Here is an 18,137-nt window from a genome sequence, read left to right on the forward strand (position 1 = left end):
AATATAGTACTACCTTTGCAAATATAGTATGATCTTCACAAAAATACCGTGCAAACTTTCTTGAAGTAAATATTCCTCAGGGAGCTCCACAAATGTGTGCTGACATTGGTAGTCACCTATTGTGAATGTCCCCAATGATAGCACTCTGATTTGTCATCTACAAATATTGTACGACCTTCACGTAGAAAACCCGCAAACCTCTTTAAACTAAATATTCCTTAAGTATGTTCGCAAATGCGTGCTAACATTTGCAAATACCTATTGTGAATGTCGTACCTTCACATACTTGGTGATTCATATGTAAAGTCATTATGATCCTTTTTAATTTTTTTGTTTGTTTCTTGTTAGAACCTTAACCATTTTTTCTCTCTCCTTTACAGCAATTCTTGTAAAATCATCTTGCAGCATTTTGTCGAGGTTGTAACATCATTTTGGTCAACTTTCTTATCTTTCGGATAGCTTAAAAAGTGAGTTATATATATATATATATATATATATATATATATATATATATAGATATATATATATATATATATATATATACAGCCTTGTAGGATTTGTGTTTGGTTGTTCACATTGATGGTTTTTGTATGTTGGCATGTGTTTTATTTAATATTTGACACCAAAAGCTTTGTTTAGAGTTTACTATGTTTAAGGTTTTTTAAATATATATATATATATATATAATGTTGATGTTGTAGATGATTTATATTTGTTTTTCTATCATTTATTTAATATTTAGTGGTTTTGTCTTTGGGTAATGGAGTTAGGGTTAACTATGCACAAAAATTCAATTAGTGTGATGGGGTTGGGGTTGACTTTGCACAAGCATCGAATAAGGGTTAAGGTTTTTATAGGTAGTTGATTTTCAAAGTGATTGTTGTAGGTAGTTTTGTTAATTAAATATATGAAGGATATAAGATGACATTTTTGTCACATGCTATTTTTATTAGATGAATGATATATTGTGTGGCTGGGGTAGCAAGTTAATGATGATGTCTGAGAGAATTAAAGTACACTACCATATCACTGATCACCCTAATTGGAGATCTACAATGATCCTAAAAAATAATAGCTTTAAGAAATTTATGGCTTTGATGTCTCGTAAAATCGGATATGCAAAAGAGTTATTGAGCCTTCAATATAGTTATTCTTTAAACATAAATAACTAACAAATATGGATAGATGTTTTGGATGATAATGGCATAGAAACAATATTATTTGGTGGTGATGTTTACTTGGATGCTCTCAAAGTTAAACAAGGATCAATTATTTTGACACCATGTATTGAGCTCAGTCCTTTAGTAAACATTCAATTGTTCAAACCAATTAGGGATATAAATGTTTGGCATTCATGTAATGGAAAACTTTAACAAACAATTAATGTTATACATGATCAAATGATCATTATAAAATCCATGAATTTTTGATAATTTTATGGGGGAATAAAGGTGAATTTAATGTAAAATATTGTTTGAATTTCAAGTTGGGAATTTATTTTGAATCGGGTTTTGATTTTTAAATTGTATTTAATCAAGATTTAAGTTTGACTTAATTTGGATTTAATTTTGGAGTTTATTACAAATTGAATTTGAGTTTCAATTTAATTTGGATTGGTGTTGAGTGTGCATTTGAATTTGGAGTTTTATCAAAATTATATTTCGATTTGGGAATTTGAATTCAAATTTAATTTGTATTTAGTAAATAGATCTCAGATATTATAATTGAATTAGAATTTGATTCAAATTTTTATCTAAGTTAGAGGTAAGTTGGAATGTCAATTTGAATTTGAATTACTTGTTAATTTGAGTCTTAATTGAATTTGAAATTTGAATTTGAAGTGAATTTACATTTAGAATTTAATTTAATTTGAATTCAATTTAATATGAATTTGAAGAAAGTAGAAGAGTCCAGATCCAGCTCCAGGTATACTCTAGTTCACTGCATTTGTTGCCGCCAAGCCCATATACCCATGGATACCTAAAAAAGAAGAAAGAAAGCAGGGGTGAGTCAAACAACATGTCTTAGCAGGTAACATGATCACCCATCTCACAATAGCAAACATGGATAGCTCGACAAGCCAAACTGGACTCCAACCAAGTTCAAAGCTCAACACGAGTACAAATCTTGACTCCCTGCAGGATTTTATTTGACACAACCTCTAACGCAAGAGGTAACACTACGTATAATGCACAACCAAGATGCATGCATATGTTTTATTTCTTTCTCCATTTAAGTTCATCTTTTGCTTTCTACAAAATGCACACAATAAATATTTAAGTTTTAATAGCATTATTATTTCTACAAAAGCACCACTACTCGGGCCGCTTTAGGCTTGGCGGTCTACATGAGGGTGTATTTTCAACAAAGGATATTTTATATATTTTATTATTAACACCATAAGAACTCAGTTACAACAACACCAAAGTCCAAAACCCTTCATTAAGGCATTCCTCTCCTTTAAAAAAGTCATAATGCGCTACCGCTAACGTATGTAGCTAGACCTCCAACAAAAAAGATTTTGTGTCCCTTAAGCCATTGTGATTGGGGACTGAAACACCAATGGGAGTGCTTACTGGCTTCAGTGAAACATGTCGGTTCTTGGTCTTGAGCATATTCAATTAAGAAGGACAGGAGAATAGGATAGCGGGTACATGAAAAGTTTTTGGTTTAAGAATTTTATTTTGGAATTGAGTAATCATATGATGGGTACAAACAAGAAGGGATGGAGGGACACGTACGACCACCGCACTGGGAGGGAAACTTGTAGAGGGTGATGATGGTGTCAGGGAATGGGCAGCAAAGGAACCAATTATATCAATGAGAAGAGATACATTATTAGGATTAGGGTTAAGAGGAGAAACCACATGGATATCAATACCATGAGTTTGAATAGGAAGGTGAACAGAACGAGGGAGTATAACTGGGGCAACAGATGTGGGTGCAAACAGGGATACCATATAGATGGGAGCAGGGGTAGAGTGAAGCCCAGATGATATATTAGAGGCCGTGAGAGGGGAATGAGAGTTAACATAAACAAACTTGTTTTCATAAAAAATAACATTACAAGATATATAGGTTTGAGGCTGAATGGGGTTAAGACAAAGATATCCCTTATTCTTGGGGCTATAACAAAAAAATACAAGCTTTAATCTTGGGTTGGAGTTGATTTGAGTTATAAGGAATAAGGTGAGGGTAACATACATCTCTCTCTCTTCTTGTCAAAAAAGTAAAGTCAAAAGAAAGTCAGCTTAGAGTTGCAAACCTCAAAGCAAAAGCAACAAAAATAAAAGATAATAAGAACAATATCTCAAACTCTCGAGAAGGTTGTCTGGATCATCCCTCCTCTGGTGCCTACTCTAGATGCAATACTGGCATCTCAACCCCTAACTCCTCATAGGAAAATAAGTCAGTACCACCCTCTATTCCCTGATCTTGATTCACTAGAAGCACCCAATCCCGCTTGCTCTAGGACCGATACTCATGGTGTTACATGAGCTCCCTCTAGAACCAATCAGATGCAAAGTGAACCTAGCTGCATCTCAAATACACCAAGTCATCTTCAAGTCACTCCCATGATACCCTTTAAAGTATCTGCTCACTTTGAGCCTTCCAAGCAAGCCCTGCGGACCACATATTCTTAGTCCTTGTCTTGAACCAAAGAGCAGTGAACAGTATCTACAACCTTGGTGCAGGAGCAACCGCCGAAGTCCAAACTGCCTCATCACCCCATTGTTTGATTTTTTATACTAATATGTTGTGCATGTTATTAAGAATATTTGATATAGAGGTTTGGGTAAACAAACATTTGCCCACCGCTCAATGCAAACTGACTATCATTTTAGGCTTGGGCCCCGTGGGGTTGGTAAGGATGAGTAGTTCACTTGGTATGTTTGTATTAAGGTAATTTAGTGAAATTGGAATCCAATTCACTAAATCAGTTGGGTAATTTTCTGCCACAAAGAAAAATATCAATGGAATAGGATTCCAATTCTATGGAATTTCATGTATCCATCCATACCATGAATAGAAAGTGCATTAATCTAACCCAACACAAACCTGAATAATATGTGGTTAAATATCCATAGTCACAAATATTGACGATATTTTCAAAATATCATGATATTATCATTGTATTTTCAACAAACAATATTATAGGTAGAATATCACAATATTTTGAAAATACCATCAATTTGATAATATTGTGATGTGATCAATTATTGTTACTACTTTTATTTATTTTCTATATCTTAAATGTGTTTTTCTTTTTTATTTTGCATTTTTATTATATATGTATTTTAGTATCTAAACATGATATTTTCTTACTTGTTTTTGTTATTTTTATATAATTTTCATTTCTTTTAAGCCCCATGATTTTTTTTTAGATTTATCATCAAGCCTATAATATAACCAAAAATAGTCTTACCAAGATATAGCCGATACCGATATTTGTTAGTATGGTTACTGCAAAAGTACAAGACTTGCCAAACCACACGACAAAGCAAACACACTCACAAGAATTTTAACGTGGTTTGATCTTAAAGATCTACGTTCATGATTTTGGATCCTCTCTCTATCTCTCTCAATAACAAAAGGAGAGAGGACCTCTATCATTTATATATTCAACTACATACACCTTTTAGGAGGTTTCTCCTCTTTTGGGAACATAGCAAAGTCCAACCTCCTTTAGGAAGTTTACATTTTCATCAAACTTGAAAACTCCTTGCTTGTGAGAGATTTCATTTTTGTTAGGAAACTTAGTTTCCTTATTTCCTTGAATATTCCTTAAATTGACTCCAAGGCCAAGGACCTCTCTTTTGATCTTTCCTTCTTGCTTTATGATCTTCAAGACTTGCTTTTGTGATGAACTTTTTTTCTTTGCCAAATTTTTCTCTTTTGGATAGGAGAGAACTTGCCAACTTCACCAAGGCTGGATGTGTTCTTGTCTCTAATAGTTATATCTCAAATATGAAGGCAAGGATCTGCATTGCCTCCTACCCAAACTTCACAGCCCAACTCTAAACAAGCTTGTTAACAGTCGGGTGGCTATGCCTACATTAAGTTATAAAAAAATAGCCATGAAATCATGTAATCTCATCCCAATATAATTTCCAATTACATAAATAAAGAAAGATATAGATTACCATGCTTAATCATAAAGATTTGAAGTGCCTTTCAGTTTAAGCAAAAAATAAATGTATTGTTTAGTGTAATTTTAGACTTGCATTACATCAACCAATCGAGCACCATATATGAGAGGATAAAATTTCACTAAGATTTGGAATCCCGGTGCTCTTGAATTTATATCAAGTATCACAAAATTTTACTCGTATAGGCGGAGATGTCTGGTCAATCGAGGTTGGTCTGCATACTAAACTAGTACCTTATTTTACACAAGGACTTTTCCTTTAACTCAGTGTTGTGAGCGGAAAAGTTTTGTTAAACGAGTTCAGACGAAGATGAAATAAGTGTCTTGTCGCTTGAAATTGCACGAAAAATGGTTGACGAATTTGACAAATACTTCTTTTGATAAGACAAACACATATACAAGCATTTTGAGGTAAAAACAACGAAAAGACCGAAACATTTTTTACTTTTGACAAGGTGGAATGAAAATGATGCATTTTTTTAGAAATGTGTTCTTGGAACTATGATTGGGTTTAAGGCTGTTTATGCACTCGTTAAATGGGTTAATGAATTGCTATATCAATCCGCGGGCCTTCCTGTGAACTTAATATCCATCTATCTACACGATGAGATTAAGTAGACTTCTCCTAATAAAACATGGGACAATTGGGTTTTTAAGAGCTTTATATGATTCAGAGTATCATTTCCTATTGGATTTCTTTGAATTCCTTATTAAGTTGCAATTGGATCTATTCATCAAAGAGAATCTATTTAACAGGTTTGTTTGTACCCATAAGTGCTACATCAGATTTGAATAAGATTTCAGATCAATACACCTTTTCTTTTTTCAGTTTTGGATCTTCTAAACCCTTACCGCAGGAGATGTGAAACCTTTTTTTATCCATTGATAAAAAGATTCTTGTACTTTGCACTTTGTTCTGTTCTATTTTCTTCTTCAAGAAATCCTACCTATAATTAAAAAGATACACCAAATTACTGTCCTTTAGGAAGTGAATGCGTGTTCAATGGTTTCATTTGACAACAGTTGAACAAATTTAATTGCAGCTGCTGCAGCATTTTGAGATGCAAGAGGAACAAAGACAGAGGCACCATTTGACAGAGAAGAGACACCACCGGAGAGGGACCTCAGAGCAATAAAGGGAGTCCTCTATTGGAGACAGACGAGTGCAACTCCTGCACTTTCCATGTCAATTGGGGTTACATTGAATTTTGTGTGGAGGAAGGCTCTGTTGGCAGCATTGCTCACAAATATGTTGGTGCTAGCGCCCCTGCTCACCCTTACAACCACTGGTTCCCTTGGCAAGCAAGTTGTAGAAGTTGCACATCTTTCCAGTTTTATATCCTGCAATTAGAAGCATATAACCAATTCTAGAATTACATATATTTGTAGCTAATAGCAATCATATCCTAAAAATTAAAGCTTTCATGGGGGAGTAAACTGTTTCCAGATTTATCACTGTTGAGATATCTGTTGTGAAATAGTGCTGAGATGTAGGATTTGGACTGCATTCGTCATTTCTTTGCTTCGGATCCCGTATTAGGCATTGAAATGCTGGATATCACAAAATCACGATTGGGGAACCTCAGGATTTGCCAACACAAACCGCTGTTTGGGAGTTGGTATTTGGCATTGAATGGAATTGACATCTCTTAGCCAACTGCCAGCTCCCAACCAATGTAAACTAAAAGGGAGTTGAGAAGGGAGATGACAAGGGTGTCCAACATTGGAGTTGCCAACTGCAACCAATAGAGGTTGTAGCAGGATTTGAGAGATGAGAGTGGTTTGAGAGCCAAATTCCATCCCATCTCCTTGAATTTGTCATATCCGAGCTCCCAAACAGTTGTGCAGTTTACCAAGTTGATATGGACGTTGCTCATGTGAGCACTTAAAACAAGTCAATTTCTATATGTGCCTTCCAAGGAGGGGATGAAGAGGAGATCAGCTCAGTGACCTATTCTATTACATCACAGTGATGTGGATTGTGGAGTAAATGAAGAAGTGGAGTTTACTTGCCTTGAGCTTCTTGGATGCATCAAAATAGCGTTTGTTAACAGGAGTCCAAATTGCATGCTGCCTGACTTCAGGGGTTCCATCAATGGGGAAGACCTCCTCAGGTTGGTACCAAACATTGTTGAGTAGGTTGTCCGAGGTCCCGCCATCATTCCATGTAATGTTGTTGAAGTCTGCAAAATCCAGGTACCCAATCTTCCTACTGTAGTCCCCATTTGATTCAAGAGACAACTAGTCATCAGGCTCATCTCCATCTCTGTCCACCCATTAAGAAGATCAAGGAGCTAATATTGGCAATTAACAATTGTGGATGAGATGATAAAGACTTGTTTGCCAAGGACTAAAAGATGAATCTAGGGGGTTAGGCAACCATGTTGAGATGCCAAACCGATAAACAATTAGCTTAATGATAACCTTTTTTCAGACAAATTTATGGTGTTCAGAATATTTATGTTCTTTTAGTGAAAAACGCATACCTGCCAATTCCAGAGACCAGTATGAGCCCAAAACTGGGGAATGGTTAGATCTCCAATCTGATGACTAGGATTTACATTGCCTGCTGTCCCAAAATGCACAACCCCTTCCACCCTAAACAAGCTCAGTAACAATTGGGTGGTTATGCCTGCATTAAGCTAGAAAGCAAACCCAAGAAAATTACATAATCACAGTCACATAGCAATAGAATTTCCAATCAAATAGAATAAAGTGCAGAAATGCAGTACCATGCTTAATCCTGTCATGGCCATAATGGCTTTCCTCTCTCCAATTGAGCCAAAATCTAAACCTTCAAACTACAAACAACCAAATATATCATGAAAGGATCATATGCATACAAAATCTACAATTTTTTTTGTGTGCTTTGTACTTTAAACCAAAAGCAAGTGCACTTTTAGTTCACGAATTTTGGAAAACAAATTTCATAATGCAAAAAGCATCATCTTAATCAAATTATGTTACTAAACTCGACAAGTATAATGTCTTAAAATTACTCATAAAATATCAAAAAGAAAAAAGGTCTGCAAGCCCCAAATTAAAGAAAGGTGAATTAAGAAGAATCACAATTATTAGTGCAAACACAAGTCTTACAATTAGATATGACACAAGAAACAACAACAACATGAAATAAAGAAAATGGTAATTATTACCTGAAAAATCCAAGTATTGCAGAGTTTGATTTGGATTGAAGCGTGGTGATTGAATAAGAGGGTTCAGGTCATAAGAATTGGGTACAACCAAACCGATGTAATAACCATTCGTGTTGATCTTACTGATGGTTTCAAGAAGAGTTACCGAAAGCTTTTTAGATAGGTGGGAAGCTCGCTTCCCAGGAACTCACTTCGAAAGCGTGATATTCCTTGCTTTCGAAACTTGATGAGAACCTCAAATCCTCAATGCTTCTCCTATGCTTTTCACACGCTTCTCTATTCTTATATGTTCTCTTACTCAACTTTTCATGTTTTTTATGTGTTTTCTCTCGCTCTTCTCACTAACTTCCATGTACTTTCTCTAAATTGGTAGTCATTATTTTTAGATTTTGTTAAAAATGTAATTCTTACACTAAAAAATTATGAAATTTAATATTACTCACTTTTATTATAGTTTTTATTTGTGTTTCATTTTGATTTTCATTCAATATATATATATATATATATATATATATATATATATATATATATATATATATATATATATATATATATATATTATTCCTTGCTTTCCGCTTCCTATACATTTTAAAATGCAGCACTTCTCACTTCGGCTGCTTGTATCATTTTTCGCTTAGGCTTCCTAGTCTGGCAACATTGGTTTCAAGTGTTCTTGAAGCAAACCCTTGTAAGCCATTGATATGACCCAACAAAGCAAGAAGCTGCATGAAAATGGTGTTCAAGAGAGCCATTGAAGCTACATCCCCTTCTCCGCTTTTGTTTCAACGATTGGTTAAAATAAGGGAGCCCAACCAGTAGGACAAAACTCTGCTGTAGAATAATTGTTAACTAATGGCATAATTATTGGAAGAAGAATGACAGGTGAGCCTCCCAACCAAACATCAGCCACCAGTATCCCTTGTTATGAAAATGTCTGTACCAAAAGGCTCGGTCAGTTCCATATTCCATGCTACCGTCGACGGTAAGCTACAGCCAATCTTAACTCTCAACCTTATGCATAACAGGTGGATAAGGACACTGACACTGACACTGACACTGACACGTACGCATAGTATTTTAAGATGATTTTATTATTTTAATGTTTTGTTTTAATAAAAAGAATTTTGTAACATTAAAATATCAAAAATCTTGTTTTTTTAATTAAAATATTTAAAAAAATTGGGTCCTCGTATTTTAATTTTTGTTTGATTCAAACCTGACATCCTCGTGTTCCACATATTGCTTGGGTTGGGTTTGGGTCGACCCAAATATTATTTGGGTCGGCACTTTTTATGCTCGTACCCATAAATTCAGGATGTAGTTTGAGTACATGATACAAAACCAACCCATTGACAGCCCAATGTTTAGGGTTGGCAGTGGACAGGGGCGGAAGCGAGGGACAAAGTATCCATCTCTGCCTCATCTCAAAATTCTTTCCTCCATCTCTGCCTTCATCCCTGCACTAGTTTTAATTTTAACTTCCATCCTCGCCTTCATCCTCGCACGAGTTTTGATTTTAACTTTCATCCCTGCCTCCATTATTGTTTTTTGTCCTCCATCCCTAGTCCAAACAGGACGAGACAAGGCGTAACCCGTTTGTTCCTGGTCCACTGTCATTCTTAAAGGTATTTTAGTTATTTTATTATCAGACATAGAGAATGGGGCGGGGAAAAGGGTAAGTCCATTTCTACCTTCACCCTTACATGGGTTTTGATTTTAACCGTTATCCCCGCCTCCATCCCTGGTCCAAATGAGATGAGGTGGGGGTAGAGCCCGGTTTTTTCCTGATCCACTACCATCCCTACCTATGCTAATGTTTTGTATGGGCAAATATGTAAAAAAAATATTGGGCATCAAGTACTGCATATGCTCTCGTTGAACTGACATATAACATATTTGCTTCTTGGCTGATCATAACCATTTTAAGAAAATAGTTTAAAATGGTTCGAGTTAGGTCTAGACTCAAAGTTTCCAGACTGCTTGGTGGTTTGTTCCGTTTGGCTATGTTTTTTTTATGTATTTGCACGTAATTTGAAAAAGTAAAATCTTGGTTAAGAAGGAACAGGGGTGTCAACGTGTCAGATTTACCCGGACCAAACCCTATAGGATCCAGGTACGGTGACAAATAAGACCTTATTAAGACTCGGGTCTGGATCTGAAAGTCGAATTAATGCATGGCCCCAAGTATAGTTAAAAATATTATTTTACTGAGTATGGTATGAGTCTGGTTCATGTGGTTTTTATCGGGTTCGGGTATGGTTTCTCTTATAGTAGATCGATTAGACGTGGGTCTGGACCCGATAACATACCAAGTCGGCACCCACAATGAAAATGGCAAGACACTACTATGGATTTCATAATAGGGTTGCCCAAAAAACAGAGAAAGCACGATGCTATCTGAGTCATCGTTGATCGACTTACCAAGTCAGCACACTTTTTACCAATTTGTATTAATTAATCTCTGAAAAGTCTGACAGAATTGTACACCAGAGAGATAATATGATTGCATAGGATACCAGTCTCGATCATCTTTGATCGTGATCCTTAGTTCACTTCTCAATTTTTGGGACAACTGCAGCAAGCCTTGGGTACAAAATTAAAGTTTAATACGACATTTCATTTCCAGATAGATGAGCACTCTGAACGGACCATAAAGACTTTCGAAGATATGCTTCAAGCTTATATGATGGATTGAAAGGGCGAATGACATGTACATGTAACACTCGATGCGTTCTCCTACAATAACAGTTACATTGTCAACATTATGATAGCTTCATACGAAGCCTTGTATATGAGACCCTGTCGATCACTACTATATTTGAATGAAGTTGGTGAGCGAACTGTCGATTTACGGATAATACTTCAACATTACACTCAATAAGTATAGATGATTAGAGAAAGGTTGAGTCAACAAAAAAGTTAGGTGGATCAACGACACAAGAAACTCATATTCTCCATGTGAGACATTGTTTTTGTCAAAATATTACCAGTTAAGAGTGTATTTCGGTTAAGAAGGAAAGGGAAGCTGAGTTCAAGATTCATTGGGCCTTTTGAAATTCTAGACAAGGTTGAAAAAACGGCCTACCGTGTGGCGCTACCTCCTTAGTACTCAAATATATATAATGTCTTTCACATCTCCATGTTATGGAGATACATCTATGATCTATCGCAAGCCATTCGCTATAAAGACGTGAACATCCATGAAGACTTGACTATCAAGGAGAGACTGATAGAAATCATTGATCGCAAGGATTAGGTATTGAGAACAAAGATCATTCATCTTGTCAAAGTGCGATGAAAATATCACGACTTTGAGGAATGCACTTGAGAACCTGAATCTAGCATGAAAGCAATAATACCCTTAGTTATTTGCATGGCCTTGAAAATAAATTTTGAGGACCAAATTCCTTGAAGAGGGGTAGGACGCAATATCCTATTTTTTTTTACATTTTATGAGTTATTTAAATTAAAATCTATGGGATGTTTCATTCAAAATCCTATCTATATAACTAGCGAACATCATATTAATATATATACATCAGGGAATTCTCAAGAAAATTACCTAGTTGACAAGGGGTACTATAAATATTATTATTTTAATATTAGTTGGGGTTCAAGCTGTGTCAAAAACCAGTCCAGAATAGACCGAAAATAGAGTTAGGACCCAATATCTAGACCGAATTTGGACCAGGTTTAAATAAAACTGATCCATTTAGCTTCATGAAGTTGGATAAGTGTGTGTGTATATATATATATATATATATATATATATATATATATATATATATATATATATATATATATATATATATATATATATACACTTTAGATTTAGCAATTAGATACGATTTGAGTAAATTGGATTTAGATCCAAGTCCAACGAAACCCATATAAATATTATATAATTAATGTAATGGATTGAGTTGGATCCAAATGGATCCAACCCAATCCAACTAAACCATACTATATGGGTTTTAAGGTAGTCGATTGAGTTGGATCCAAGTGAACCCTACCCTATCTAACCAAAAACCCAACTCACGTGATTAACACATTTGGATAATGTGGATTAGGTTTCGGTCGCTAGGGATCTAACCTGAAATCCAAAATAGGGTTATCACCGCCAAACAAGAGGTGAGTGACAATACTTATTACAAGCATTAAATACCCAGGTCAAAAGACCTATTTACTCTAAAGCAAAAGAGAAAAAGTTTCCTTGCTTGTTTGACCCTTTTTAAATCCCTGTAAACTCTTGGGTTTTGCATGTTGGACATTTTGGGTTTAAGGGTCCAACCCACAGTGTGACCCGGTTTGACACAGCCAGTAGTGGGTCACATTAGTGGCCAAATAGTGGGGTTAGTGGGTGGGAGTTACGTGAATGTGGAGAGACCACATTCACGTAACTGCCTTATTCGTCCATTATATAAAGGGTTAGGAGGCTGCGAAGATGATGAGTGTTCATAGCATTTCCTTGCCAAAATACTGTTCCGCATTCGGACGCTGTGGAAAGGGTCCTGCTCACCGTCGACTTAAGGCCTGGGCTCATTGTGGGCGTCGACCGACTGAGGAGAACGCCGAACTTCCTACACGAACTATGGCGAATTCAGGTACGCTCCCTGTCATGTTGTTTTTTACAGGGTTTCACCAACATTGGGTTATGGGCCCACTATTGCCACGCATTTCCGCTGTGTGTGGCCGTGTAGGCCGTTTTGACGATTTGGGAGTCGGTGGAGTCGCCGTGGGGCGACAACCACCGATAAGCAGCATATGTAAATCCTCGAATCACCTGTGGCTATTGGGCTGCAGAGGGGTTTACCCTCTGTTGGTGAGCCATCGCATGAAAAACCCCCTTTTCTTCTCTGTTTTCCATTTCAGCCGTTGGGCAAGGGGCTTTTGCCGGAAAGCTGCAGAGGAGACAGCGACGGTCTTGCCGGCGTCCAGGTTACCCCACCTCATCGCCGGAGTAACCTGTACACCGGCGACAATAAATTTTTTTTTTTAACCCTTACCTGTCGCTGGAGGGGTGGGTTCGCCGGGGTTTGCCGTGGGGCGTTTTGCCGGCAAGGGCAGTCATTGGTCGGCGGCAGCCTTGCTGATGTCACCAGGGCTGCCGCCGGACTGGCAGGCAGTGCCGGTCTTCTGCCATTGGACGGCAAAGCTGCGAAGCGTCGCTGTGGGGCGACGTCTTCTGACGGGGGGCTGTCGTCAGATCGGAGTCACCGTGGGGTGACGCAGGTCGCCGGCCACCGGGCTCAGTCGCCGTGACGGTGACGTGGGTCGCCGTGGAACCGAAAAGGGCGGAAACCCCTTTTCGGTTTCCCTAAAAATTAAACAGAAACCCATCGGGTTTCTGTTTCATTTTTTATAAAGGGACCGGATCGGGTCCGGCGAGAAGACCCGATCCAAACTCTTTTGGGTGGATCGGGTGGTATCACTTTTTGGATCTGACTCGGACCCATAATGGTACCGGGTTTGGGTCTGATTCGGAAAGGATCGGGTTTGACCCGGGTCCATTTAGGACCGGGTCTAACCCAATTCTGCTTTTGAATCGGGTCCGATCCAGACCTATTAAGAGTCGGGTTGAACCCGGGTCCATTTAGGACCGGGTCTAACCCGGTTCTGTTATGAACCGGGTCGTACCCGGGGTCCGGTTTGGACCGGGTCGAACCCGGGTCCATTTAGGATCGGGTCTAACCCGGTTCTGTTATGGACCGGGTCGTATCCGGGGTCCGGTTTGGACCAGGTCGAACCTGGGGTCCATTTAGGACCGGGTCTAACCCGGTTCTGTTATGGACCAGGTCCGACCCGGGTCTGTTTTGGACCGGGTCTAACCCGGGTTTTTAGTTCAGGCAGGGTCCGACCCGTATTAAGTTTGGGTTGGGTCAGACCCGGATCCATTTGAACCGGATCGGATCCATGTAATGCAGGATCCAAACACTATTGAGACTGAATCGGATCAGGAACTTGATCTGACCCTTTTTGAAACCGGTTCAGAGCCGTTTTGACCGGTTCTTTCCAGTTTTTCACCGGTTCTGAGATGCTGAGACCTTGTTTTCATAAATATAAAGAGATACAGGGATTTTGGCATACAGTTATAGGGTTTTATGAACTTTTGTTCATATTAAGTATCGATTTATAAGGTTTAGAACCGGTTCAGACCCTTAGATGACCTGTTTGGGGCAGTTTCAGACCGGTTCAGAGTGTTTTTAGACCGGTTCCTACTTGAGGACCATGGGTTTTACCCATATGAGTATGCTTTTGTTATTTTTCATGATTTATAAAGTGTTTGTTTTAAATAATGCATGACTTATGCATGTTAATTCATGTATTTTGCGTTGGTTAAGTTGTGCATGATGATTTTAAGCATAAATTGTAACTAAATTTATGACAATTAGTTTATGTATTTTTGTTGAAGTATGAACTTATATTATGTCATGAATATACATGCATTAAAATGTGTGCATGAGCGTGCTCCATAATACGAATAGGATTTTCGATAAAAGATCTTGATTGATCGATTCTTGTAATCACCAAAGTGATCTGAATCGTGTTAATTAAGGATAAAGACTGGATTTTCTCTATCATTATTCCTTCGAGTAATGTAAGAGAAAGTCCAGTCAATGAACATCAATCCCAAATAGATCCAGTTGTTGATGAGGATATACAACAACAACAATATACATAGGCTCATTTTGAACCACCTGTAGCACCTGTATGGAGGTCAACCAGAATTAGGAAATCTGTTATTCATCCAGACTATGTGGTGTATTTACAAAAGTCAAATGATTTCATAGACATTGATGAAGATCCCTTTACATTTGCAGAAGCCATTGAAAGTGAAAGATCAACACATTGGATCAATGCCATGAAAGAAGAGCTTGACTCTATGGCAAAGAACCAAGTGTGGGATCTTGTACCTAGACCTGATGGAGTTAGACCTGTTGGTTGTAAATGGGTTTATAAAACCAAAACAGATTCTAAAGGTCATGTGGAGAGGTACAAAGCTAGGCTTGTTGCAAAAGGTTTCACACAGATAGAGGGCATTGATTATAATGAGACTTTTTCTTCTGTCTCAACTAAGAAATCATTGAGGATAATCATGGCCCTCGTAGCTCATTTTGATTTAGAGCTGCATCAGATGGATGTGAAAACTGCCTTCCTGAATGGGGATTTGGATGAGGAGGTATACATGCAACAACCTCCTGGTTTCAGTATAGATGACTCAAATAACTTAGTTTGCAAATTGAATAAGTCAATTTATGGACTTAAACAAGCCTCCCGCCAGTGGTATAAGAAGTTCAATAAGGTAATAATGAACTTTGGATTCACTGAAAACATTGTTGATCAGTGTATTTACATTAAGACTAGTGGAAGTAAGTTCATAATTTTGGTTTTATATGTTGACGATATTCTTCTTGCAACTAATGATTTGAGTTTTTTACATGAAACAAAAGACTTTCTTTCCTCTTATTTTGATATGAAAGACATGGGTGAGGCCACTTATGTCCTTGGAATCGAGATCCGTCGTAACAGAACTAAGGGTGTCCTTGGCCTATCTCAGAAATCCTATATCCTTAAGGTTCTTAAAAGATATGGGATGAAGAATTGTTCTCCTAGTTCGGCACCTATAGTGAAAGGGGATAAATTGAGCTTAAATGACTGTCCTCAAGATGATAATGCGAAGGCTCAGATGGATGTTGTCCCATATGCTTTAGCAGTTAGGAGTTTACAGTACGCGCAGACTTGCACTCGACCTAATATAGCATTTGCTGTGGGAATGCTTGGTAGATATCAGTCAAATCCAGGCATTGCGCACTAAAAGGCAACAAAGAAGGTCATGCGCTATTTACAAGGAACGAAAGACTATATGTTGACCTACAGGAAAACTGACCACCTAGAGGTCGTTGGATACTCCGATGCAGACTTAGGAGGGTGTATTGACAGTAAAAAATCCACTACTGGATACATTTTCCTTCTAGCGGGTGGTGCTGTCTCATGGAGAAGTGGAAAGCAGTCTACCACTGCTGCTCATACCATGGAGGCAGAATTCATTGCTCTATACGAGACTTTGTCACAGGCCATTTGGATAAGAAACTTCATTATGGGTCTTGGTATAGTGGACTCTATTGAGAGACCACTAAAGATCTTTTATGACAATGAAGCAGCCGTGTCCTTTTCAAATAACAACAAGAGCTCAACATCGTGTCGACACATGGAGTTAAAATATTTTGTTGTAAAAGAAAGGACTGAGAATCATCTGGTATGTATTAATACAATTGGGACGAAGGAAATGACTGCGGATCCCCTTACTAAAGGGCTAGCACCGGGATTGCATTCTCAACATGTAAAGGGGATGGGTTTTTTTGATTCCTTCTGATGTATGACAATACATTATGTGACCGCATTTGTGTTTATGTTTTGATTCTCTAAGGTTTTGTGTTATTGTTGATTTTGCATAAAGAATCTCTCATATGGGTTAGAGAGAATAACAGAATAACAATATTAAAGGACCAATAAAATATGTGAGAGACCAACCTATTTATAAAGGTAATTTCTTTACATGCCTAAGCACTGAAGGTGAATTGTAGAGTAGTACAAGGAAATATGACATTTCATAAAGGAGTGTTCATATCCTTGACTCATACGATTCATCCTTGTGATAAAGGGTGGCATGTGAACCCACATAAAGAATTAAATCGAGATAACGATATACACCTTGATTTAGTACACTTTTGGTGTCAATGGGTCAAGTGGGAGAATGTTGGACATTTTGGGTTTAAGGGTCCAACCCACAGTGTGACCCGGTTTGGCACAGCCAGTAGTGGGTCACATTAGTGGCCAAATAGTGGGGTTAGTGGGTGGGAGTTACGTGAATGTGGAGAGACCACATTCACGTAACTGCCTTATTCCTCCATTATATAAAGGGTTAGGAGGCTGCGAAGATGATGAGTGTTCGTAGCATTTCCCTGCCAAAATACTGTTCCGCATTCAAACGCTGCGGAAAGGGTCCTGCTCACCGACGACTTAAAGCCTGGGCTCATTGTGGGCGTCGACCGGCTGAGGAGAACACCGAACTTCCTACATGAACTATGGCGAATTCAGGTACGCTCCCTGTCATGTTGTTTTTTACAGGGTTTCGCCAACATTGCATGCATTCTCAGAACCCTCCCTCTACACTCTTGCTTCTCTGCATTTTTTTTTCAGTTACGGGAGCCCCAACAAAGCTCACCTTCGATCCTATGGTATTTCTTCTTCATCGCGTGGTGCTTCACATCAAAGCCATCCCCACCGTCCCTCTCTCTGAAATCTTTTGCAAAACCTCCATTAGATGAGATATGTTTTTCTTCCTCCATTCTCCCCTTAAATTTCTGATCATCAATCCCCATCCCCTTCTCTACGTATAGCATCATCGTGGGGTGAATCCAATTATGTAGTCCAAAGGACCATGGTACTCTGCTAAAAAAAATGTTACTGTGTTTCTTGATTTCCTCCTCCCATACATGAGTACACCAGTTCTGTGGTGGAAGTTACCTTCACTTCCTATTGTATTTTTGATGTATTTATGCTTAAGAATATGATTGTGTTCTAGGAAGAAAATACATAGTGACAGTTTAAGGGAAAGGCAAATGACTTTTTGTGATTGTCAACCTTGCATGTTCTCCTTACCACACTACTGAAATGATGTATGGTTTATGTCTGTTAAAAGAAAACCAATCTATACATATGACTGGGGGCGAGGGTTTTCTTAACTACCTATAATTGTGCAGAGGGAAAATCAGGTTGTAGTTTTGTTACCTCCTGATTAGTTGGGTGGGGTATGGATATCACATTGATAG

General features: G+C 37.9%; 1 pseudogene across 1 annotated transcript; it reads right to left on the minus strand.

Annotated features, from left to right (window-relative positions):
- Nucleotides 1-6,111: 6,111 nt before the first annotated feature.
- LOC149830186 (bark storage protein A-like) lies at nucleotides 6,112-17,687 on the minus strand (annotated as a pseudogene). Its single transcript, XR_016433543.1, has 7 exons — nucleotides 17,531-17,687; nucleotides 10,943-11,040; nucleotides 8,305-8,455; nucleotides 7,882-7,943; nucleotides 7,632-7,791; nucleotides 7,163-7,413; nucleotides 6,112-6,490 (listed from the first exon to the last, which is right to left on the minus strand). The product of XR_016433543.1 is annotated as a bark storage protein A-like (transcript).
- Nucleotides 17,688-18,137: the final 450 nt, after the last annotated feature.

The sequence above is a fragment of the Nuphar pumila genome, chromosome 8 (assembly GCF_984573655.1).
Source record: "Nuphar pumila chromosome 8, dmNupPumi1.hap1.1, whole genome shotgun sequence".
Lineage (NCBI taxonomy): Eukaryota > Viridiplantae > Streptophyta > Magnoliopsida > Nymphaeales > Nymphaeaceae > Nuphar > Nuphar pumila.